At 38.6% G+C, this 26,660-nt stretch overlaps 1 protein-coding gene across 3 annotated transcripts in view; it reads left to right on the top strand.

The window, feature by feature from the left end:
* Positions 1-26,660, top strand: part of TRHDE (thyrotropin releasing hormone degrading enzyme) — a 351,632-nt gene that overhangs the window by 104,915 nt on the left and 220,057 nt on the right. The window lies entirely within an intron of this gene.

Genomic DNA, 26,660 nt, shown 5'->3' with positions numbered 1-26,660 from the left:
CATTGGAGAGAATCAAGTGCTGACCTGGTCACATGTGTCAGTGTGTGCGCTGCAGGCTCTCCTCTCTGGAGGGCTGGCTCTGTTTTGTTAAAGCACCAGCTTGCCGTGCAGCTTCATTGGTCTTACACCAAGTCATTCAAAAAGTAGATAGGATGGCTGATGTTGTTATCAATGGGTGTGGCATACAATTTTAATGAGTGATATTACAATGTTCTGAGGTCTTTTTTTTAAATATATTCTTTTAGGATCCATCAGATTTTATTTCAAATTTCGAAACAAAATTTTATTTCAGATAGGATCTATGTTTTGTTTTGTTCTGTCTTCTTTCTTTCTTTCCCCCTCTATAGCAACTTCCCTATCAGAATCTGTTACACTGAAATCTCCCTAGTAGGCATCCAAGGCAGGAAGGACTATCTGACCTCATTTGCATGGGAGGTAACATTGTTCTGTACTCCAGGTAAACTGACTGGGACCTTCCCAGCTTGACCCTAATGTAAAATTCACGAGTGCTTATGTTGCAAGTTCAGCAAGAGAAATGAAATGTGGATCCTTGTCCCCTTCAGACCAGTACTTAGTAGAAGAACTCAATTTGGAACGTCAGGGGGCTCCCTGTGACTGGCAGCAGGCAGCGGGAAGCTCCTCTGTTCCTGTTTGGCTCACAGCTGAGCCATGCAGGCCTTCATCTGTGGAAAGAGCTGTATTCTCTGCTACGATTGCTTGTTAATCTGCCTTACAGTGTATACAACTGAATAATTTGACTTAGCCCAGCGCACTGCTTTTTATGTATCTAAGGGAGTTACCACAGCCTGTTGTACTTCGTAAAATTTCTCTTAAAGTTCTAGTTATTTTATATTTCTGTAGATACGTGGATCTAAATGTTAATGGATTTAAAACTATGTTTTCTAAATACCCCCCACATAGAAATTCCTGAGCACAGAAGCATTTTGACAAGTCCTTACTTTCCATTGTACATTATGAATCATATTTTAAATAAATTCTATGGAAACCAACTCAGTCTTGATAATGGTGAAGGTGGATTATCCTAGATATCAGCTGCACCTGTCTTGTCTCTTCAGATCATCTAAGATGGTTTCCAAGACCAGTCTATCCTTCCTTCCACCCTCCTTCCTTCTCCCCTCTCCCTCTCTCCCTTTCTTCCTTCCTTCTCTCATTTATTTAATGAGCATTTATTAAGTGCCTTCTTTGGGCACTTTTCTATGTGATGGGGATACAACAGTGAATAAAAAGGCAAAAATCCCTCCCCTCTTGGGGCTTACATTTTGTTAGAGAGAGACATTAAAGAAATTAGTAACACGTATAGTGTATCAAATGGAAATAAGTAGAATTAAAAATAAATCTAGAACAGAGGGATAGGAAGTGTGTGGGACAGATGGGGTGTGGCAGGGGGCTGAATATTTTAAATAGGTGAATATGGAAGACTTCATTGGGAAGCTGACTTTTGAGCAACAAACTTAAGGGAGTAGAGTAAGCCAAGTGGATATCATCCGGCAAGAACTGCAGGCAGAGGGAATCAAGTGCCCAGACTTTGAGGTGGGGGTTTAGTTGGCATATTTGAGGAACAGTAAAGAGTCGAGCATGACTGGAGCAGAGTGAGTGAAGGGGGTGAGATAGATGAGGTCAAAGAGTAGTGGGTGGCTGACAGATCATGTGGAGCCAGCAGGCTCTGGGAAGAACTTTGGCTATTGTTTTTTTTCTGGGTTAAGTGGAAATCTATTGGTCAATTTTGAGCAGAGGTATTACATAATCCGTTTTCTGTTATAAAAGGGTTATTTTTGTGGCTAGGTTGAATACATTGTAGGGCAGTGGTTCTCAATCAAGGGTTGATTTTCAACCTCAGAGGCATTTGGAAATATCTGGGGACAATTTTGCTTGTTGCTACTCAAAGGGGATTGGTGGACTGTTTGCTCCCGGTGTTTAGTGGATAGAGGCCAGGGATACTGCTAAATATCCTACAATGCGCATGGTAGCCCTCACCGCAGTTATCTAGCCCAAAATGTCAGTAGTGCTGAGATTGAGAGATCCTGATGTAGCGGAAAGGGCAGAGGCATGAAAACCAGTTAAGAGTCTATGGAAAAATTCAGGCAAAATATGATGGTTGTTTGGGCTAGGATGTTAATAGTGAGGTAGTTGGAATGGTCCAATTCTGGACACGTATTGAAAGTAGAGACAAAAATTTGCTGATGAACAAGATTTGGGATGTGAGAGAACAAGAAACACCAAGGGCAACTCCAAGATTTTTGGCCTGAGAATCTGAAGAATGGAGTTGCTGTTTACTGACACAGAAAGATTGTGGAAGGAGATACTTTTTGATGCTGACCTGTCTATTAAACATTTAGGTGGCACTGTGATGTCTGTAAGAAATTCAAATAGACAGCTGAATTTATAAATATAGAGTTTGAGTGAGTAATCTGGCTAGAGATATCCATTTGCCAGCATTATGATATATAAAGCTATGAGGCTGGATGGGATCAGCAGGGTTTTGAGAGAAGATTAAAAAAATAATAGATACAGGGAGCGACTGATCCAGTGTTCAGAGGTTAGAGAGATTAGGAGCCAGTCAAGGCTACTGAGAAGGAGCAACTGGTTGAGACACTAAGTAAACAGGTACAGAATATGTGGTGTTCCAGGTATCTAGTGAAGAAAGTATTTCAAAGTATAGCAGATGATAAATTGTGGTAAGTCCAGTTAGATGAGGACTGAGAACTGATCATTTCTGGGTGCTAGGCATGTGAAGGTCACTAGTGGCCTTGACAAGAGCAGTTTCAGGACAAAGCTGGATGGGTGTGTTCCAAAGCAAGTGGGGGCAGAACTGGGGAGTGGATATAGTGACTAGAGTCTGTGTGAGTATAGAGAACGGATCAGCATTTCTGAAAATGCCCCGTGGGCAGCGTTCAGGGAATACGGGGAGAGGGAGAAATGTTTGTATTCTCATAGTGCGCCTCTGCATGAGAGCTTGAACTGATAGCAGCCTTACCTCACAGGTCTGTCCCTGTGCCAAACCATGTCAAGGAAGATGTGGGACTTGCCTCTTTCTTTGATTTGCATTAGAAAACCAAAAACTGAAACAAATAAATAAGAAAACTCTCCACCAATTGACCTGACTTTACGGGACGCTTTGGATGGGATGTGGGTATATGTGAATGCCAGGATGTTACATGGCAACAAAACAAAGCAAACCCTTAAAATGTAATATTGGATTCTCCTTTTCTTAAAAGTCTCTTTGCCATTCTGTCAAAAACTCTGCAATATCTTCTCTCTTTTCTTCTCAAGTTCTTTCTCATTTCTCATGCTGAGTAGTTTAACTCTCTCTACAGTGGCATCACCTCATGTCAGCTCATCTTTGAGGGTAGTTTATCAGAATAGTTCTGGAGCAGGAATTCTGATACTTGCTGTTAGGACAACAATTTATTCTCCTGTTGCACAAGGATATTCCTTTAACATTTTTAAACCAAAATAGGCAGCCAGTGTATACTGTGCAAGGATTTGTTTTTAAATCTCTAAATTAGGTAATTAAAATTATTGGTATGAGGTTTGTCGATGCTTTCTCTTTCTTGGTGCTGAGTTGTGATGAGAGGTATGGGTCTACCTGATGGAGTGCAGTGTCCTTCCCATGGCTCCACGCCCTAATTTCACGAGGACTCTCAGGGGCATGGAGGTTCTTTACTTTAAAAGAAGGTGGTTGTAGATGTAAAAGAATTGTCTGTCCTCTTATCCCAAAAACGTATTGCCCGCAACTTTAAAAACAAATGTGTTTGTGTTTACTAAATTTTGGCCACTCTTAAGGGCTTTGTATATCCTAACCCATTCAATCTTTTTCATTGCCTTTTGAGGTAGTAGCTGTTATTTTCTCATTTTCTGGGTGGGGAAAGTAGGCATTAAGTGACTAAGTAATGTACTCAGATCACACAGAAGGAATTAGTGGATTTATAATTCAAACCCAGTCTGTCTGGCTCCAGAGGACTAGGATTCTGCTGAAACAGATTTTAGAAATTTTGAAAATTCAGAGATTAAAATATGTCACCTTAATAAACTGGGCTATCTTATTGTTAGAGAGAGAACATAATCACTATTTGTGTTAATTTCACGTTGATGTTAAACCTAATATGTGGTCCTTGTGGAAAATTTGGAAGCAAAAAAAATAAAGAAGTGCATGTCTTAGAACTCATAATTTCATCAACCAGAAGATGTATTTATTTCAAATGTTTTTTCATCATAGATGTTTTCTAAGTTAATTAGGTGGCAGATAAAGTGGTTCAAAATTGTATTGGAATCTTTTGTTATTCATCCTGTTTAGATTTCAGTTAATTATGGCGCATAGTTTTCAGTTTCCTTTTGCTGCTACTTTGTAATTTGTAAATCGATAAGCTTTGAAAAGGAGTTTACTGATTGCTTCTTCTCAGGACACCATGCTTTTATGAAGAATTTGGTACCTCCCTGGCACAGTGCTATGATTGTAGAGGGAGCACGGATATTTTGTAACAAGAATTTCTGGCCTCAAGGAGATTGTGGTTTTGTTGAGGACAGAATACAATATTTACAGGAATGGATGGATTAGAAACACACAATACGGAATATAATCAGGTACCAAAATTTTGTATGACAAAAATACAGTACCACATTAAGAATATGGGATCATTGCACAATGAAGTAAGCATGAAATGCACATAAAAAGGAAGCCTTATCTTTACCTGAATCCTGAAAAAATAAACAAATGTAATCGGGGGTGGAGAAGAAAGGGGAGAAGTCATTGTGAGAACTGTGTAGTAGGGAAAGTCCATAGATACTGTAGGCTCTATATATTGTGTTGATGGAGTCTACTTTTCTAGAATGGAACAGATAAGTTATAGGACAGATTGCCCTATTGGAGGTCATAAATAGGAGAGGCTAGTTTGAATGATTGAGTTTCATTGAAGCTCTAACAGGTGTATCCATTTCTTTATTGTGGTGGTGATGATGGTGATGATAATGACAATTTGCTATCTGCAAGTAGTAAAGCTTTGGAGTTTTTTCTTTGATGAAATATTGTATTCACTGCTAAACCTTTCACTCTTTGTGGTTATGTATCTTTTTTCTTTGAACAGTGGATATATTTGCTGTTTTTAATTTGAGGTGATAATTATATAATACTATTCCTCTCTTAATTATGCATCTCAAACTTGAGTTATTATTTGAGATTTATTTTTTTAAGTATGACTTTTTCTACCTTCCTTTTGATTCGGTAAATACTGCGTACTGTGCATGTGTTTTGTTGATGGCCCTAAGGAGTAACACTGTTTTTTTTTTTATTGTTGAGTTAATGATAGGTTACAATCTTGTGAAATTTCAGTTGTACATTATTGTCTGTCAGTCATGTTGTATGTCACCCCTTCACCCTTTGTGCCCACCCCCCACCCCACCCTTCTCCTGGTAGCCACTAGTCTGTTCTCTTTGCCTACATTTTTAAATTCCGCATATGAGTGGAGTCATATAGAGATTGTTGTTCTCTATGTGGCTTATTTCACTTAACATAATTCCCTCAAGGTCCATCCATGGTGCTGCAAATGGGACAATGTTGTTACTTTTATGGCTGAGTAGTATTCCATTGTATATATATACCATATCTTCTTTATCCAATCATCTATTGATGGGCACTTAGGTTGCTTCCACATTTTGGCGATTGTAAATAATGCTGCAATAAACATTCGGGTGCACAGTACAAAAACAGTTTGGTTTTTGCTGACCTCAAGCTTTTTGTATAGATACCCAGTAGTGGGATAGCTGGATCGTATGGTAGTTCTATTTTTAAGTTTTTGAGGAATCTCCATACTGTTTTCCATAGTGGCTGTACCAGTTTGCATTCCCACCAGCAGTGTATGAGGGTTCCTTTTTCTCCACAACCTCTCCAACATTTGCTACTTTTTGTTTTGGTTATTTTTGTCATCCTAATGGGTGTAAGGTCATATCTTAGTATAGTTTTGATTTGAATTTCCCTGGTTATCAGTGATGAACATCTTTTCATGTGCCTATTGACCATATATCTACTTTGGAGAAGTGTCTGTTACGCCCATTTTTTGATCAGGTTGTTTGATTATCTGTTGTTGAGTTGTGTGAGTTCTTTATATATTATGGATATTAAGCCTTTGTCGGATGTATGACTTGGCAAATATTTTTTCCCAGTTAGTGGGTTGTTTTTTTGTTTCAATCCTGTTTTCCTTTGCCTTGAAGAAGCTCTTTAGTCTGATGAGGTCCCATTTCTTTATTCTTTCTATTGTTTCCCTTGTCTGAGAAGACATGGTGTCTGAAAAGATCCTTTTAATACTGACATCAAAGAGTGTACTGCCTACATTTTCTTCTAGAAGGCTTATGGTTTCAGGTCTTACTTTTAGGTCTTTGATCCATTTTGAGTTTATTTTGGTGAATGGTGAGAAAGAATGGTCGATTTTCATTCTTTTACATGTGGCTTTCCAGTTTTCCCAGCACCATTTGTTGAAAAGACTTTCTTCTCTCCATTGTAGGCCCTCAGCTCCTTTGTCGAAGATTAGCTGTCCATAGATGTGTGGTTTTATTTCTGGGCTTTCACTTCGGTTCCATTGATCTGTGCACCTGTTTTTGTACCAGTACCATGCTGTTTTGATTACTGTAGCTTTGTAGTATGTTTTGAAGGCAGGGATTTTGATGCCTCCAGCTTTGTTGTTCTTTCTCAGGATTGCTTTAGCAATTTGGGGTCGTTTGTTGCCCCATATGAGTTTTAGGATTATTAGTTTTATTTCTGTAAAGAATGTTATTGGGATTCTGATTGGGATTGCATTGAATCTGCAGATTGCTTTAGGTAGAATGGACATTTTAACTGTGTTTATTCATCCAATCCATGTACATGGAATGTTTTTCTATCTCTTTATGTCATCATCCATTTCTTTCAGAAAATCCTTGCAGTTTTCATTGTATAAGTCTTTCACTTCCTTAGTTAAATTCACCCCAAGGTATTTTATTCTTTTTGTTGCGATTGTGAATGGTATTGTGTTTTTGAGTTCTTTTTCTGTTAGTTTGATATTAGAGTATAGAAATGATACTGATTTATGTAAGTTGATTCTATACCCTGCAACTTTGTTGTAGTTGTTGATTATTTCTAAAAGTTTTCCAATGGATTCTTTGGGGTTTTCTGTATATAAGATCATGTCGTCTGCAAACAGTGAGAGTTTCACTTCTTCCCTCCCTATTTGGATTACTTTTATTCCTTTTTCTTGCCTAATTGCTCTGTCCAAAACCTCCAGTGCTATGTTTAATAAGAGGGGTGATAGAGGGCATCCGTGTCTCATTCCAGTTTTCAGGGGGATGGCGCTCAGTTTTTGCCCATGGAGTATGGATGTTGTCTGTGGGTTTGTCATATATGGCCTTTATTATGTTGAGGTAGTTCCCTTCTATCCCCATTTTGTTCAGAGTTTTTATCATAAATGGTTGTTGGATCTTGTCAAATGCTTTATCTACATCTATTGAGATGATCAGTGGTTTTTATTCCCCAATTTGTTGATGTGGTGTATCACGTTGATTGATTTGCGGATGTTGAACCATCCCTGTATCCCTGGTATGAATCCCACTTGATCATGATGTATGATCCTTTTGATGAATTGCTGAATTTGGGTTGCCAAAATTTTGTTGAGAATTTTTGCATCTATGTTCATCAGCGATATTTTGGCCTGTAGTTCTTTTTCTTGCTGTCCTTGTCAGGCTTTGGTATCAGCATGACGTTGGCCTCAGAATGTGTTAGGAATTGTTCCATCCTCCCTAAGTTTTTGGAATAGCTTGAAAAAGATAGGTATTAAATCCTCTCTGAACGTTTGGTTGAATTCCCCGGGAAAGCCATCTGGTCCTGGGGGTTTTTCTTTGGGATGCTTTTGATTGCTGTTTCAATCTCTTTCCTTGTGATTGTTCTGTTCAGATTGTCTGCTTCTTCTTGACTCAGGTTTGGGATATTGTAGGAGTCCAAGAATTTATCCATTTCCTCTAGGTTATCCATTTTGTTGGCATACAGTTTTTCATAGTATTCTCTTATAATCCGTTGTATTTCTGTGGAGTCTGTTGTTATTTCTCCTCTTTCATTTGTGATTTTGTTTATTTGAGCTTTCTCTCTTTTTTTCTTTGTAAGTCTGGCTAGGGATTTGTCAATTTTGTTTATATTCTCAAAGAACCAGCTCTTTGTTTCATTGATCCTTTCTACTGCCTTTTTTTGGTTTCAATAGCATTTATTTCTTCTCTGATTTTTATTATTTCTCTCCTTCTGCTGACTTTGGGCTTTGGTGGTTCTTCTTCCTCTAATTCAGTTGGTGTAGTTTAAGATTGCTTACTTGGGATTTTTCTTGTTTGTTAAGATGTATCTGTATTGCGATGAATTTTCCTCTTAATACAGCTTTTGCTGTGTCACTTATGAGTTGGGATGGCATGTTATCATTTTCATTTGTCTCCAGGTATTTTTTGATTTCTTCTTTAATTTCTCCAATGATCCATTGCTTGTTCAATAGCATATTGTTTAGTTTCCACTTCCTTGTGCTTTTCTCAGCTTTTTTCTTGTAACTAATTTCTAGCTTTATAACATTATGATTGGAGAAGATGCTTGCTATTATTTCAATTTTTTTAAATTTGTAGAGGCTTGCCTTGTTTCCCAACATATGGTCTATCCTTGAGAATGTTCCATGTGTGCTTGAGAAGAATGTATATTCTGCTGTTTTTGGATGGAGTGTTCTATATATGTCTATTAAGTCCAACTGTTTTAGCTTTTCATTTAGCTCCATTGTTTCTTTGTTGATTTTCTGTCTGGATGATCTGTCCATTGATGTGAGTGGGGTGTTGAGGTCCCCTACTATTATTGTGTCATTTTTGATATCTTCTTTTAGGTTTGTTAATAGTTGCTTTATGAACTTTGGTGCTCCTGTGTTGGGTACATAGATATTTATAAGCGCTATTTCTTCTTCATGAAGTGTCCTTTTATCATCCTATATTGGCCCTCTGTGTCTCTCTTTACCTGCCTTATCTTGAAGTCTGTTTTGTCTGATATAAGTATTCTGACACCTGCTTTCTTTTGTTTGCTATTAGCTTGGTATTGTCTTCCACCCCTTCACTCTGAGCCTGTGTTTCTCCTTGGGGCTGAGGTGTGTTTGCTGGAGGCAACAAATTGTTGGATCTTGTTCTTTAATCCATTTTGCCACTCTGTGTCTTTTTATTGGAGAGTTCAATCCGTTTACATTGAGGGTGAGTATTGATGCATGGGGGCTTAATGCTGTCATTCTGTTGCTTGTTTTCTGGTTTTCCTGTGTTTCCTTTGTTTCTCATCCTGTGTGTTTTAGCCTACCACTGACTTCTGCAATTTCTTATGCTGGGTTTCTTAGCTTTTTCCCTACTTATTTTTTGTGTGTCTGTTCTGTTTTTTAGTTTAGTGGCTACCCTGAAGTCTGTATTCAGAATCTCGTGCATAACATAGTCCATTTTCTCGTGGTCTCTTACTTCCTTAGCCTAGACGGATTCAGTCCCTTTCCTCTTCTGCTCCTAAATTATTATTTTCATCTCTTATTCCAACTTGTGTTGTGAGTTTGTGGTTAGAGTGATAAGACTTTCTTTGCTTTGGTGATTTCCTTCCCTTTATCCTAATGCTATAGTTGAATATTTGCTATCCTAATCTGATTCTATATGTTTGTCTCCCTACTCTGTCTTTTGTTGACGCCTTGCTTCCTTTTTTCCTTTTTTCAGGTATGAGAGCCTTCTTGAGGATTTCTTCTAGTGGAGGTCTTGTGGATATGAAGTCCCTTAGTTTTGTTTGTCTGGAAAAGATTTAATTTTTCCCTCATATCTGAAGGATATTTCTGCCAAATAGAGTATTTTTGGCTGAAGATTTTTATCCTTTAAAGTTTTCAATATGTCATTGCAATCTCTCCTAGCTTGTAAGGTTTCTGTAGAGAAATCCACTGAAAGTCTGATAGGGGTTCCTTTGTAGGTTATTTTCTTCTGCCTTACTTCCCTGAGTATTCTTTCTTTGTCATTCATTTTTGCCATTTTTACTACTATCTTCCTTGCAGTAGATCTTTTTACATTGACAAATATAGGAGATCTGGAAGTTTCCTCCACACACATTTCTCTCTCAATTCCTAGATTTGGGAAGTTTTCTTCTATTATTTCTTTGAGCACACTTTCTGCTCCATTTACCTTTTCCATGCCCTCAGGAATTCCCATTATTCTTAAGTTGCATTTTCTCATTGAGTCAGCTATTTCTCAGAGATTTTCTTCAGTTTTTTTTAAGACTTATTTCTCTTTCTTCCTCTGCCTGGAGCCCTTCAGCCTATCTATCTTCAATTATGCTAATTTGCTCCTCTATGGTGTCTACACAGGCATTCAGGGAATCTGTATATTGTTTTATCTGATCCATTGTATTTTCCATTTCTAGTATTTCTGATTGATTCTTCTTTATAGTTTCAATCTCTTTTGTGAAGTAACTCCAGAACTCATTAACTTGTGTCTCTATGTTTCCCTTTACCTCATTGAGTTTTTTGATGATAGCTATTCTGAACTCATTTTCACTTAGTTTACCTATTTCCAAGTCCTCAGGACATACTTCTGTGTTTTTATTGTTTTCCTTTTGGACTGGAGGTTTTATAAATTGCTGGATGGTAGAGGAGCGGCTTTTGCACGTGATGCTATTATTCGGTTGTGGTTACAGCCTGTCCCCACTAGATGGGGGTCAAGAGCCGCCCATTCTGAGCCCTTCCACATTCAGCTACATGACGCATGTAGCGCGGGTTGGGGGAGGAGGGGCAGTTTCTCTTGTGTGCAGACCTGGATTCTGATCAGCTCTTGCTCTCTAGTTTCCCAGGGCCCTGGCGTGATGGGGTCCCCCATGTGAAAGCTTTCAGACCTGGATTCCAATCATCTCTTGTTCTCCAGTTTCCCAGCGCCCTGGTGTGATGGGGTCCCCCATGTGAAAGCTTTCCCCCATTAGAGGGTTTCTGCTGCATGGGCGGTGGGGGTCCTGGATGATCCCGTGGACTCACGGTCCCTCCCCTGCTCCTTCCTTCACCCCCGGCAGTGATCCCAGTCTCTAGCGGAGGGAATGAAGTTCTCTCTTACCCCATTCCAGCTCCTCTGAGGGTGGCTCTAGCCTCTCCACCCTTTGTTGTTTGGCTGCTGCGGGTCTCTGATGGTTTCTGTTATTAGGATTTTGTTTTTGATTGGAAAGCAGTTGCTCTTTTTGGTTGTAATTTGGAGGGGAGAGAATCCCGGGTGAGCTCACTCTGCCATGTTGCTGATCGAGTAACACTGGTTTTTAAAATGAAATCTGGAGGCTCTTTATATCGTCTGGTCTAATTCTGTATAATGTCAATTCACTCCCAAGATACTTCCTTCAACCAGAACGTCTCAAAATATTTGAACTTATACTGGAACTACTTAATTCTACAGTTTCTTGGTGGAAACTGAGGTGGAAACATAAGGGACACTCCGTGGAGTAACATTATTAGTATATTCTTAGGGAATCCAGTGAGGTGGTCCTTTGCCTTCTAATTTACCAAGTACTGTAGAGAAATAAGTTTCTTCAAATGACTATCCTTTCCCCCTTTTTGAAATCAAATAAGTATAGTCTCCCTGTATTTTATGAAGGTAATTTATTTCTGAAAAATTCTTCATCTGGTGTTTTTCTCATAAACCAAAAGAGTTGTTATCATTTCTTTTAATGGGAACTATTTTTGATATGTTCCTAACCTCCACTTTTACAACCATTTGTGCTAAAACAGCACCAAATCCTATAAAAAGGGGCAGAGTTACTTCAATATTTAACAGTTATCTTAACACCATTTAACAAGGCCTTTTTCTCCTTCATTAATTATTCTATGATATGGTCATTTAATTATTCTTGTTTAGCGATTTTGCAGCTGTTATGTGCTATACACTTTCAGGACTATACTAACAAACAAAACATATATCTGATACTCAATGTTTATAATATTTAGTCACTAGTGCAAAAACAAAAGAGATAAACAAACAGTAAAGAAGAAAGAGATCATTAAAAACAATGCAATTCAGTGGGAATGGTGCATGAGATGGTTACCGCTGTGCGCTGAAAACCACAAGTACACTGAGTGGAGAATTCAATGCAACACAAACCAACAATAGAACCCAATTAACAAGTTAATTCAACAAGCATTTATTGAGTAGTGACTGTACATTGTTATTAGCAATGATACAAAAAGAATGGCCTCTTCTGCTAGAAGCTTAAAGTCCAGTCGAAGAGAAGTTTTTATGATTTTGCCAGATTGCCAATACTGTTACATGTTCAGTTTGTCAACCCCACTCCTCTCTCTTTTTCTAGTTCTAAGAATTTCAGACCCACACAACTTTGGATTTACTCTTAAGTATATTTTCACTAATTCAATGGGGTTTTGTGAAAAATTACTTATCCTAAAAATAAATGCAATTTTAGAAAGTGCTTAACTTAATCAGGACATATTTATACAAAGGGCTCTAAGGTATTGTTTTACATATTCCAGCAGTGGCATTTGGCCCTTAAAACTTGCTATCAAGTTAGGAAATAAGTGCTTCTGATGTTTTTATATGTCGTCGTTGAAGAAGTCTCCTGTTCTTTCACGTTACTGTGGAGCCAGGGGCAGTGCTCCAGTGCTGGACAGACAGCTGCTCCTCTGTGCACCTGATCCCACCCCTCTCACTCGCTCAAGGACATCATCTCATCAGTTCTCCGTGCTCTCTCTTGAGTATTTGACATCTACATTTTGATGTCTATGACTACCTCAAATTAACGTGTTCAAATTTGAGCCCCAGATCTTAAACCATGATCTTGCTCCTTCGACAGTCTTTGCTATCTCAGTAAAGACAACTTCATCCCTTCAGAAGCTGTTTAGATGGAAACCTTAGAGTTGCAGTCTTTGTCTCTCATGTTACACATCAAGACTATCAACAAGTCCTTTTGATTCCACATTCTAAATATAACCAGAATCGCTGTTTCTCACCATTTCCCAGTTACTACTCTCCTTCCAGCCACCAGTCTCTTGCCTGGGGTGAGAGTTAAACCTGAGTTAAATGTGGAGTTAAAGTGCTGAAAGAACCTGAGAGGTCCGAATTTACAGAGTTTCTGGGCAGGCTACTGCACTTATCTGGTGATGTTGCTCTCTTGCTCAAATGTCCCCACAGCCCATGAGAAGTGGGCAATCCAGTGCTCTTCCTGTGGCCCGCACGACCCTGAGGCTCCGGCTCCTGCTGCGGCTCCAGCCTCACCTCCGCTCCTCCCCTGCTCACTCTCACTGTTTCAGCAGCAGGACCTTCTTTGCTGTTTCTCCAGCAGACCAGCATGTCCAACCCTGGGCCTTTGCACTGTTCTGCCCTCAGCCTAGAACGCTTTTCTTTCTGATGCATGCATGGCTGAAACATCACCTTTTCCAGTGAAATCTACTTTGCTGCCCTCCCCACCCCCATTTAAACCAGAGCCTTGCTGATCTCTTCTCATCTCTCTTCCCTGATTTACTTTTCTCCATAGCTCTTTTTATGATCCCCCCAGTATGTATTTTATTTATGTCTTATTTATGTGTCGTGTGTCTCCTCCCATCCCCAATATGAGCTCCATGAGAGCAGACGTTTTTGTCTGTTTGTCCAGTGCTCTATTCCCCCTCCTGGAACAGTGTTGGCCCAAGCAGGCTCCCAATAAATTATTGTCGAATGAGTGAATCATCTCCAACTTCTTCTTCCAAGCATCTTAACCACATCAGAGAGGGAGAGAAGGCAAAACTTTGGCTGCTTTGTGCATCAAATAAAATATGGTTTCTTTTTAACAGAATAAACAAAGAAATAATGGTGATGTGCCTTATAAACTGTTAAGGAAACTCTTTTTTTGGTAAATACAAGAGGAACGAGTGAAAGATGAATTAGCTATAGTTGTAGCCACTTTCTCATTAAGGGTCCATGTAAATGTAGTTGTTGGTGGAAAACAAGTGAGTTGATACCTAGAAGTACACCTGAGCTTTTGGTTTATTATCATGACAATCTTAGAGTGAGGCTATTAAGAAGCTGTGCTTTGCAGCTTGGGTGATTTTGCAATCTGAAAATGAAATAAGCATCTAGCTATCTATCAGCTGTTTTCCCTCTTGTTGTTCTTTGAAATGAAGATGTTTGTTCATGGATTTGACCACATTGTTGAATATCCACCATATACTAGACACTATTAGGTTCTGGAGAATCGACAGTTAACAAAAGAGACAACAATTCCTTTTCTCTTTGGGCGTTTATTTTAATAGGGGAGAGAGGCAAACAATAAAAGCAATATATAATGTGAGAGAGTGATAGCTGCTCGAGAGAAGAAGGTGTCAGAAGTGTTAGTGGTGTGGGAGGGGTACAGTTTTAAACAAGGTGGATGGTCAGGGAACACCTTGCTGAAATGGTGACACTTGGCTCAAAATCTGAAAGAGTGAGGGAACCCTAAAGAGCGGGGGTCTGACTTGTTGAAGAAATGTCAAGGAGACCAGTATGCCTGGAGAAGAGGAAATGAGGCTGAGAGCAGGTGAGATGACATCTGCGAGGTCACTGTGCCAAGTAGGGAAGGATCCTGTTTGTCAGCCATTGAAAGATTTGCACTTTTATTTTGAGCAGAGGCATTGCCTCAGTCTGCTTGGGCCAGCAGAACAAAACACCATACATTGTGTGCCTTAAACAATGGAAATTTATTTCCTCACAGTTCTGGAGGTTGGAGGTCTGAGATCAGGGTGCCATTGTGGTCTGATGAGTTCTGGTGAGAGGTCTCTTCCTGGCTTGTGGACAACCACTTTCTTGCTGTGTTTTCACATGGCAAAGGGAGAGAGAAAGCTTTCTGGTGTTTCTTCTTATAAAGGCCCTACCCTTATGACCTCATCTACACCTAATTACCTCTCTCTCCCAAAGGCGCCATGTCTAAATATCATCACATGGGAAGTCGGAGCTTTAGCATATTAATTGTGGGGGGGTACAATTCAGCCCAGAGTAGGCACAGTATTGTGTGACTTACATTTTTAAGGGATCATGTTGGCTGCCTAGTGTAGAACAGACTGTTGGGTGGGAGGAGGGCCAAGGAGGACCAAGGCAAGAGAAGCCCCTACATTAAACAGAGAAATAATGGTGTGCTAGACCAGCGTTAGCCGTGGGGGTGCTGAGAAGCGGGCAGATTCGGAATACATTTTGAAAGATCCTCGACAGGGTTTGCTACATTACAGCAGGACTTCAAATGAAAGTTTGACATGACTTCCTCTCAACTACAGTTTAGAAGATTGTGACCATTTCGAAAAACTATGAGCTTTCTTTTTTTTTCCCCCCCTGGGGCTTGCTTTTCTGTGAAGCTACAGTGAAAGGGAGCAATCCTTTTGTGTCTCTTTCTCTCTTTCTTGATTTTGTGAAATTAGGGTAGCAAGATAAATAATTTGTTATTTTTTGTATTTTTCAGATACAGCAGCTGTATTTAGAGCTAAACAATGGTTGTAATGATCCTCTTCTGGGAGTGAGTTGCTTCCTTCGCTGGCTGTTGGTCAGTCTGAAGTCAGTTACAGCTGCATAACTATCCACAGCCCTGGAGAAAGGGAGGACGTTCATTAAAGTCAAGGCCTGGGCTGCTGCTGACAGCAGCACTACCAATCAGGCAATTTTAAAAGAAAAGTGACCATTCCCATAAACTTTAGAGCTAAAATAGCTTCTATTGAGATCAGAAGGTTTTTCAAAATAGTTTCATTTCAAGAAACTAAGACTGAGGGGTAGTTATGTAAATTAAGATTAAGTGTCTACAAGTCAATTAAAGCAAAATGCTCTATAGGTGAATAGTCAAAGTACATTTTTTCCTGTCCTTTGTTCCAGTCTAGTTGTGATAATGTTCTTTCTCCAGTTCGAAACTTTTCATGTTTCCGCATAGAGACATGCAGTGGTTCCCCCTTGATGCCATATCATTTCATAGGTGCAGGAGCCTTGAGTGGTAATCATGCTCAGGACCCCCTCCCCTTTGGCATTTCTCAGAGGATGAAGGGTGGCCAGAATCCTTGCTGTAGCCCGTGGGCTCTCTGTTGATTTTTTGGGGAGAAGCAGATGTGCTGCTGTGACCCGAGTGTGCTGTGCGCACTCTGTTTGCTCTCTTGTATACTATAGGAGATGAGTCCTCATCAAACCCCGTGAAATTCAACCTGGTTGGATACTGAGAGGTTGTTCCAAGCAAAACTAACCTTAGAAAAAATTTCTAGTTAATGTAAAAGTGGTATAATAATTCTGAGAATGAATTATTATTATAAAATCAACTATTTTGAGGGGGTTTTAAAATTATCCACCATGACACTGGGGGATCTAGAATGAAGACTGAAATTTTTTGAGAGATTTCAAATGGGAAAAGGGTCACCTTTTAGTCTTGAAATCTTTCATTATTGTCTGTGAGGAGTTTGATGCTGCTACTTATGGACTTTGAAATGCGAGACGGCAGTGTAAAACAAGCCTTAGCTGTAAGGGAGTTTGCAGTACACAAGCAGAATGAATCCAATATGGTAGCTGTAAATGAGGACTTTAGGGCATTTCTGAAGCTTTTTAAAGGGTAATTTTGAAAGAGAGGGTGAGTCCCACATGCCATTTTTCAGTTGGAGGGATTTTAATGGTTTATAACTTAGATTTATTCTTTATTGGCTTTATTTTTTTCCTTATGGGTTTTATCTTTGGATGGAAAGTAGTTCATGAATGACCGATAGTGTGTCTTCAAAAACTTAGAATAGAGTGTTTTCTGGCTTTTAAATTGTTTAGCAATTCTTTTTATTTTACAGACTGAAAAATATTCACTAACCTGTAAAATAATTGTTAGGTCGATAATTTTTAGGATCATTTAGCTTCTTAAGTACATTGAGATATGTCTTGTCAATTTTTATTAATATTAATAAAGCCAGCTGGTAAATGGTATGAAACTTGATGAGCCAAATTTCTCTAGTGGACAAAACCAATACTCCATGTCTGTAGCAGAAATTTGAGTGTCTCCAAAAATCATAATTTCTGACACCTATTGCTATGGACTGAATTGTGTCTCCTCCAAATTTGTGTGTTGAAGTTCTAACCCTCAGTGTGGCTGTATTTGCAGATAGGAGGTAATTAAGAGGTAATTAGGAGGTAATTAAGGTTAAATGAGGTCATAAAGGTAGTGTCCTAATCCAATAGGACTGATGGCTTTCTAAGAAGAGGAAGAGAGGATTGGTGGCTGATGTTAGCTCAGGGCTAGCATCCTCTCTCTCTCTCTCTTCCACATGAGGATGCAGCAAGAAGATGTCTGGAAAGAAGACAAGCCAGGAAGAGAGCTCTCACCAGAGCCTAACTGTGTTGACAACGTGAACTTGGATTTGCAGCCTCCAGAACTGTGATAAAATTAATTCCTGCTGTTTAAGCCACCCAGTCTGTGGTATTTTGTTATGACAGCTGGAGCTCATTAATACTCCTATAAGTCATTTTAATTTTCCTTTTATTTTTTGAGGAAGATTAGCCCTGAGCTAACATCACCCACCAATCCTCCTCTTTTTGCTGAGGAAGATTGGCTCTGATCCAACATTCGTGCTCATCTTCTTCTACTTTATATGTGGGACGCCTACCACAATGTAGCTTGGCAAGCGGTGCGTAGGTCCACACCTGGGATTTCAAACCGGCGAACCCTGGGCCCCTGAATTGGAATATGTGAACTTAACCACTGCACCACCTGGCTGGTCCGTATTAGTCATCTTAAGTACTATTTGCTTAGATTTGTGGTGGGGATGCCAATGAGGGCATGGTCAAAATAAAGATCATAGCAACCACTTGAATCATTCAGGCCATTCCATTACAATTCTATTTTGCCAGAATTACTTTGATCATTTAAGAAGAAACTATTGATTTACCTTCTTAAATACCTCTTACTTTGACCCCCTCTTCATTCTCATCTGTAGTGAGAGAAATCTGTGATTAGAAAGAATTTTAATCATGTAAAAAAGTCTCCATGGTCAATATCATGGTGGTCAGCAAATTTTCTCTGTAAAGGGTCAGACAGAAAATATGTTCAGCTTTGTGAATCATTCCATCTCAGTTGCAACTTTTCAACTCTGCCATTACAACAAGGAAGCAGCCATCTACAACATATAAATGAATGAATGTGGCTACGTTCCAATAACATTGTATTTACAAAAACAAATGGGTTATTTAGTTTGCTGGATCCTGCATTACTCAATAACCTCTTTAGTTAAACAATATAAAAATTACAAATCCCTCAAACCAAGGAACTCTTATTAGGGATCTATTTTTTCCACATTTTTGTAAATGCTTAAGAATCAAACTAAATTGTTAAATTCAAAATAATTAGTACACTGTTCTCCTTAAAGGTGTCCATTTACACATAAGTGTATACAGAATGCATACATTAATGAAATTTACACAAATTAATAAAGAAGTATATATTATATTATTTATATACTATATATAAATTTAATATGTACATTTTAAAACTATATGTTTGTATACAAGTTTATTTATATATTTATTACATATTCACATTTCATATACTACATATTCATATCCTATATTATTCATGCAAAGACTATTATACTGAATACCTTTATATAACTTATTACACATTCTCACTTATAATGAATAGTGTCTGGAAACTTTGATTTTTTTTCCCTCAGGATTAACATGTCCATTTTTCTCTGCAACCTTTGTTTGAAATTACGAAGGAAGATAGGAGAGAGTAATGGCTGAGATTGAAGGGGAAGGGTCTGCCAGAGATTTGAAAGGGGAGATGTGGACTCATTGTCCCGGAAAGTGGGAGAGCAAAGTGGTAACAGAAATATAGTGTGATTGCTGCACAGCATAGGGGCCCACTTGACTGTGTGGTCATAAATTTAAAGTGAATACCGTGATCAACTCATGGATGGAGGACTTCCCAGGTAAGAACGATGGAGAACAGGACAAAGGAGTTGAAGATAGCAGCATGGGAATGGTTAAATGATTACAGGGATGCATCATATCATCTAACCTGGGTGAAATGGGCTCTAGGATAAGCAAGGAGGAATGGCCGCGAATATGTGTAGAATGAATGGATGGGGAAGAATTTCCAGGTGGTAGTTAATGGAGATGCCTAGGGTATGACCATGGACTGGATGGGGACAATGGGAAAGACCACTAGAACTAAGGAGATCAAAGCCTCTGAAGAATTTTGAGGAATTATTAATGTAGACATTGAAACCACCACAAAGGACGGCAAAAGGGTGGTGGAAAGAAAGTCAGTGCTTCAGGATCATCAATGAAATATCATTTGATGGAAGGGAATGCCTGGGAGGCAACAGCAGATGAAATCAGCCAAGACAAGGAACTTGCATCCCCTCAGGTAGTCAGGGATTTTAGCAAAGTGGCAGAGAAAACTAGTAACTTGTAAGTAGCTTTAAACATCCAGGATGACTCTCCCAGGCTTGTATGTTGTGGAGTGTGAAAGGAAAAATCAACCCTCCTTGAGAAAACCACGGATAAATACATGTTCTTCAAGGTATAGGTGTGTTTCAGTTAGAGCTAAAAAGTAAAAAACCCATTCAGAAAAGAGGTTAAGGATGTAGGAGAATTTACTGATGACACCCAGTGAATTCCAAAGGGTAGAAGAGAAGAGTTTGGAACAGATGCAAATTTGAATCAGATTAGGGGATGTACACATAAAATGTGGTGAAGACTCAAGATGCCGAGGATGCCCTGGATGCCTGGGATTATGATGATATGGACTTGAACACAGCTGATCGTCTCTTAAGGGAGGCTAATAATCAAGTCTAATTATGACTTTCTTCTTAATACCGTTTTTTCTTAGGCAGTTTGTAATGCCTAAGAAAGTAAGAGTTGTGTTGGGAGAGGAGAAGCATAAAATTCATGTCAAGAATACATGCTGCTCTGTGGATCTCCATTAAATCCTGTTGAAAGTGACATCTTCAGAATCTACCTGTTGCCTGGGCTATCAGACAGGTTTCTCAGTGTTTGGAATTTCGAGCTGAGAAAGTGTTGTCTTGCCTCGTTTATTATTAGACACTGGTGACTGTTAACAAATTTCAATTAAGCACATTAAGGTAGGCCTGAAAATAGTTTGTTTTAACATCTCCAAGTGTATGCAATTAATTGTCTAAACTAGTATTTCTCAAACATTTGCCACCCTCAGTGCACGAATGGGGAGTGTATACGTGAGCCATGTTCACATGAGCCAGGTGAATTATTAATTATAATTCCAACCCATTCATTCTCTCTCAGTGAAACTTTGCAGAAAACAAATGCATGGGAATTATATTGTTGTATTAACCTTGATTGCACTCTATTTTTGAAGGAAAAAAAGGACATATTAATAACAAGATTTAATATTTTCACAATATGCATAGTAACATCTTTGGGATACTTCTGATACACAACATCTGAGCTCAACATTCTAAGATTCAGTCTCTAGGCTCAGTACAGAAAAACATGTCAACTATAACACAGCATTATATCAATCAAAATAAATCAACAGCCATATAAGAATGAAGATCAGCGTATTTTCTCTTTTGTGATCATTTATTTGTAGTTTTTTCCATCTTGTATCTTCAGTAACAGGTTGACAACAGATATATAAAATCTGACAGTGGTTGGAACAGATCCTCAATTTTGCTATTTGCTAGGTTTAAAAATGTGACAGATTCTGAAACATGTTATATGTTCCCTCAGACTGACTGTTCGCTTGTGCATTCCCCTCCCCACCCTCACCCGGTTCCACTCTGTTCTTCTTATGAGTAACTCTATCACAATGTGAGCCGCCTTCCTGTGGCCCAGGTTCTGAGACATGGGCTGCAACGGTTTAGGTATGAACCTTGGTGAACTTAGTACTTTGAGAAGAGGCATAGTATCAATAAAAATATTTATTATTATTAGATATATTGATCTGAGATATAAGTCCAGTGGCCTAATTCAAATCTTTTCCATTGTCCCCATCAAGTCCATGGTCATACTCTGGACACTGTCATCTCCAATAACTACCACCAGGGAATGTCTTCTTTCAAGATTCTGCTCTTTGCCCGCAGCATCCTAGCTTCACAGCCTTGTTATTCTACTTCTTGTGCTCTGACAATGCTTTATCCTCCTACTCATCGGCATCCCCAACCCGTTCCTTCCACACATTTTAACAGCCATTCCTCCTCTCTTATCCTAGAGCCCATTTCACCCAGGTTAGATGATATGATGCATCCCTGTAATCATTTAACCATTCCCTTGCTGCTATCTTCAACTCCTTTGCCCCTTTCTCCATTCTCACCTGGCAAATCCTCCACCCTGGTTAAACCCTACTCTCTGTCTATCCTGTGCCTACACTGACTTGATTGTGGTATTCATTTTAAATTTATGACCACACAGTCAAGTGACCCCATGCTGTGCAGCAATTACACTGTATTTCTGTTACCATTTTGCTTTCCCGCTCTCCAGGACAAGATCCCATATCTCCCCTCTCCTCAAATCTCTAGCAGACACTTCCCCTCTTCAATCTCAGCCAATGACCTGTATACTTATTTCATTTAAAAAAAAAAAAAAGCAATTGGAAGTGAATTTCCTTCCGTCACCAACTGCACCCACACCCATATAACTTGCCTTCGCTCCTGACAGGTGAATTTTCTATGCACCCACCTGAAGCCAACCCCTCTAAATGGTCTTGATCCTATATTGTCTGGCTGCTTTTAGGACTTTGCTCTTAAAATTATCCTCTCTGTCTTGCATCATCAGATTTCCTCTCCTTTCAAATAGATTCTCTTGAAACAAACAGGCTTCGATATATCCTGCCTTAAACAAACAAAGTTTCTTGACCTTGATTTTCCCTGGAGCTATGATTTCTCTGTTCCTGTTTATAGCAAAACTCTTCAGAGTGTTTTCTGTAAAGTCTGTTTCTTCCCTCCCCTTGTCCTGTTAGCCCACTTCAATCAGGCTTTGAGTGTCACCAATGACTCTAAGGTTGCTGTCTCAGGGTCAGTTGAGGGTCAGAGAGTTTCTTAGCCCTTTAATAGCATTTGATAGAATTGACCACTCAGCCCTTCAAAATGTTCTCCCCTTAGCCCTGGAATGTTACACTAGCTTCTTCCTACTTCACTGGCTGTTTTTTGTCAGACTCCTTTCCTGGGTTCTCATTTTCTCAACGTCCTCATATTTAATATTCCAAGAGTGGAATCTTTGCTCTTTTTGTCTCTATTATCTGCCTATTGATCTTATTCAGTCCCATGGCCTTGGAGCCATATGTCTATCGATGACTCACACATTTATATCTTCACCTTTGACCTTTTGTGAGCTCCAACTTATTTGACATTTCAGATGTCACATAGGCAAATGTAAACGTCTCAAGCACAGAACTCTTGTTTTGTCCACCAAACCTGCTCCTTATTCCATCTACTTCATTTTAGTAAATGGCAACCGCATGCACCAGGATATTCAGGAAAAATATTCAAGAGTCAGCCTTGATTCTTATCTTCTGTACCTTCTTTACACAATCCACCGGCAAGTCCTATAGGATTCTGCCTTCAAATGTATCCTGTATCTTACTAATTCTCCCTAATCCCACTGCTACTCCCTAGTCCAAGTTATCATCTTCTTCCTCCTGGGTTATTGAATTCGCCTCCAAATTACTCTTTCTTTCAAGTTTCCCTGCTGCCCAGTTCTACTGCCTGAACAACAACCAGGAATGAGCTTTAAAAAATATAAGTCACACAGTATTTATCTTTCTGTTTCTGGCTTATTTTGCTTAACATCACACCCTCCAGGTCCATCCATGTTGTTGCAAATGGGACAATTTTGTCCTTTTCTATGGCCGAGTAGTATTCCATTGTATATATATACACCACATTTTCTTTATCCATTCATCAGTAGAAGGGCACTTGGGTTGTTTCCACATCTTGACTATTGTGAATAGTGCTGCAATGAACATAGGGATGCATAAATCTCTTTGGATCATTGATTTCAAGTTCTTTGGATAAATACCCAGTAGTGGGGATAGCTGGATTGTATGGTATTTCTATTTTTAATTTTTTGAGAAATATCCATACTGATCTCCATAGTGGCTGCACCAGTTTGCACTCCCACCAGCAGCATGTGAGGGTTCCCTTTTCTCCATATCCTCTCCAACATTTGTTATTTTTTATCCCGGTAATTATAGCCACTCTGTCTGGTGTAAGGTGCCATCTCACTGTAGTTTTGATTTGCATTTCCCTAATAATTAGTGAGCATCTTTTCATGTGTCTGTTGGCCATCTGTATAAGCCAGAGACAGAAATACAAATACTGTGTGATTTCAGTCATATGTGGAAGATTATAAATACGTGGATAAAGAGAATAGATTAGTGGTTACCAGAGCAGAAGGGAGTTGGGGGGTGGGTGAAAGGGACAAAGGGGCACATATGTACGGTGATGGATAAAAATTAGACTACTGGGGTGAGCACAATTAATTGTGTTCAAGAATTTATAAACAATAATGTACCCCCCAAATTACACAATGTTATAAACCAGTATAATCCCAATAAAATTACTTTAAAAATTTAAAAATATAAATCACATTACATCAGTCTCTCCATCTGTTGCTTCCCATCAAATTTAGAACAAGTCCTTATGTCAGCCTTTGAGGGCCTCCAGTCTGACCCCTGGTTACCCCTCATTGCCTTTGTGCTGACTCTATTAATATGATATTTTTATGCTTCCTTGAATAGACTGCTCTCATTTCCCCCTCAGAAACTTCAAATTATTGATGGCTCAACCTGAAATACTTTTCACTAGTGACATATGTCCAGAATGTGTTCAAATGCTACATCCCATCAGAGAGAGAAAGAGACATTCCATGATGATCTTATCAAAAGTAACTGCCCATTAGCCCCCATCTACTTGTCCTTATTCATTTTTCTTTATAGCACTTATACACCAGTGTATAATATATTTTGCCATTTATACAACAGTGTCTACTTACTCAGTTGGCAGTTTCATGAGGGCAAGAATTTTATCTTATTGACTATTACGGTTTTTCAGTGCCTGACACATAGCAGTTGCTTAATAAATATGTATTGGATAAGTGAATTATTGAAATATGAGTAATTTATTGTAAATTACCTGTAATTGACTATTTTTTTCTTTCTGTAAATCTAGACAAATTTTCAATAATTTTAAGTCAGTAATGCCCAATTTTTATAAAATTAAACCTTATTTTGAACCCCAATATAGAGAAAACATGCTAGCAGAGCTTCTCTTGTTAATGTGGTGGAGGATTGGTAAGGCACCTGTCACTGTACCCCTTCTTCAGGAGGAGCAAGCTGAAGCATTGCCTTCTTAATGTTTGTGGAAACATGCTTACTAGTCCAAGCTTGAGGTGTTCCAAAGCTAATAAAAAAATTAAACTCCAAGTATTACCTGAAGGTTTGTATTAGAAAAATCACCACAGAGTGGCTTAGGAGCATCCCCTAAACATTAGATGATGAAATTGAGTTTTCAACAGAAGAATAACTAATTCTTACTGGGAAAAGTAAAAACCATTTTATCTAGTAAGTAGATCAGTTTCCAGTTTCTCAACTAGTCTGATGCAAAACTTGATAATTTGTTGTTTAATAATAATTATAAATTACTCCTGTGCTGCTTAAAAATGTGTAGGAAATAAGGATGATTTATTTATTATAACATTCACGTGAGAACATGTTGTCAATGTTGTGAGTTAAGTTTCTAACCAAGAAACAGCTTTTTTCTAATCATGAAAAACACTATAGTTCTTGTGAAAGCTAAAATTTGCATGCAGAAAGTTCAAACAAAATCCAGTTTGTAATTGATGAGACATAGAAGCAACATCTTTTCACCAGATTTTAGAAGACTTCTGTATACATTGAATTTTAAAAAATTGTTCTTTTCTTCTTATTCTTTATTAAAGTACAGTCATTCTTATGACTTTAAATAGACTACTTTTTAAAAACTTTTTATTGAGATTTTGATAGTTTATAACCTTGTGAAATTTCAGTTGTACATTATTGTTTGTCAGTAGTGTTGTAGGTGCACCACTTCACCCTTTGTGCCCACCCCTCAACCCCCTTGACCCTGGTAACCACTAATCTGCTCTCTTTGTCTTCATATTTAACATCCACGTTATGAGTGGAGTCATACAGAGATTGTCCTTCTCTATCTGGCTCATTTCACTTAACATAATACCCTCAAGGTCCATCCATATTGTTGTGAATGGGACAATTTTATCTTTTTCTATGGCTGAGTAATATTCCATTGTATATATATACCAAATCTTCTCTATCCAATCATCAGTTGATTGGCACTTAGGTTACTTCCACATCTTGGCTATTGTAAATAATGCTGCAGTGAACATTGGGATGTGTGGGTCTTTTGGAATTCCTGATTTCAAGTTCTTTGGATAGATACCCAGTAGTGGGATAGCTGGGTCATATGGTATTTCTATTTTTAATTTTTTGAGAAATCTCCGTACTGTTTTCCATAGTAGCTGCACCAGTTTGCTTTCCCACCAGCAGAGTATGAGGGTTCCTTTTTCTCCACAACCTCTCCAACATTTGTTACTTTTTGTTTTGGTTATTTTTGCCATTCTAATGGGCATAAGGTGATATCTTAGTGTGGTTTTGATTTGTGTTTCCCTGATGATAAGTGATGATGAACATCTTTTCATGTGCCTATTGGCCATCCATTTATCTTCTTTGAAGAAATGTCTGTTCATGTCTCCTGCCCATTTTTTGATCCGGTTGTTTGATTTTTTGTTGTTCAGCTGTGTGAGTTCTTTATATAGTATGGAGATTAACCCTTTGTCAGATATATGACTTGCAAATATTTTTTCCCAATTGGTGGGTTGTTTTTTTTTGTTTCAATCCTGTTTTCCCTCACCTTGAAGAAGTGATGAAGTCCTATTTGTTTATTCTTTCTATTGTTTCCCTTGTCTGAGAAAACATGGTGCCCAAAAAGATCCTTTTAATACTGATGTCAAAGAATGTACTGCCTACAATATCTTCTAAAAGCCTTATGGTTTCAGGTCATTCCTTTAGGTCTTTGATCCATTTTGAGTTTATTTTTGTGAATGGTGTAAAAGAGTGGTCTATTTTCATTCTTTTACATGTGGCTGTCAAGTTTTCCCAGCACCATTTGTTGAACAGACTTTCTTTTCTCCATTACATTCCTTCAGCTCCTTTGTCGAAGATTAGCTGTCCATAGATGTGTAGTTTTATTTCTGGGCTTTCAATTCCATTCCATTGATCTGGGTGCCTGTTTTTGTACCAGTACCATGCTGTTTTGATTACTGTGGCTTTGTAGTATGTTTTCAAGTCAGGGATTATGATGCCTCCAGTTTTGTTCTTTTTTCTCAGGATTGTTTTAGCAATTCGGGGTCTTTTGTTGCCTCATATGAATTTTAGGATTCTTTATTCTATTTCTGTGAAGAATGTGCATTGAATCTGTAGATTGCTTTAGGTAGTATGGACATTTTAACTATGTTTATTCTTCCAATCCATGTACATGGAATGTCTTTCCATCTCTTTATGTTGTCATCAATTCCTTTCAGGAAAGTCTTGTAGTTTTCATTGTATAGGTCTTTCACTTCCTTGATTAAGTTCACCCCAAGGTATTTTATTGTTTTTATTGTGATTATGAATGGTATTGTGT

This window comes from Equus asinus, chromosome 4 (genome assembly GCF_041296235.1).
Source record: "Equus asinus isolate D_3611 breed Donkey chromosome 4, EquAss-T2T_v2, whole genome shotgun sequence".
Taxonomy (NCBI): Eukaryota; Metazoa; Chordata; class Mammalia; order Perissodactyla; family Equidae; genus Equus; species Equus asinus.
This window is presented reverse-complemented; position numbering and strand designations above follow the sequence as displayed.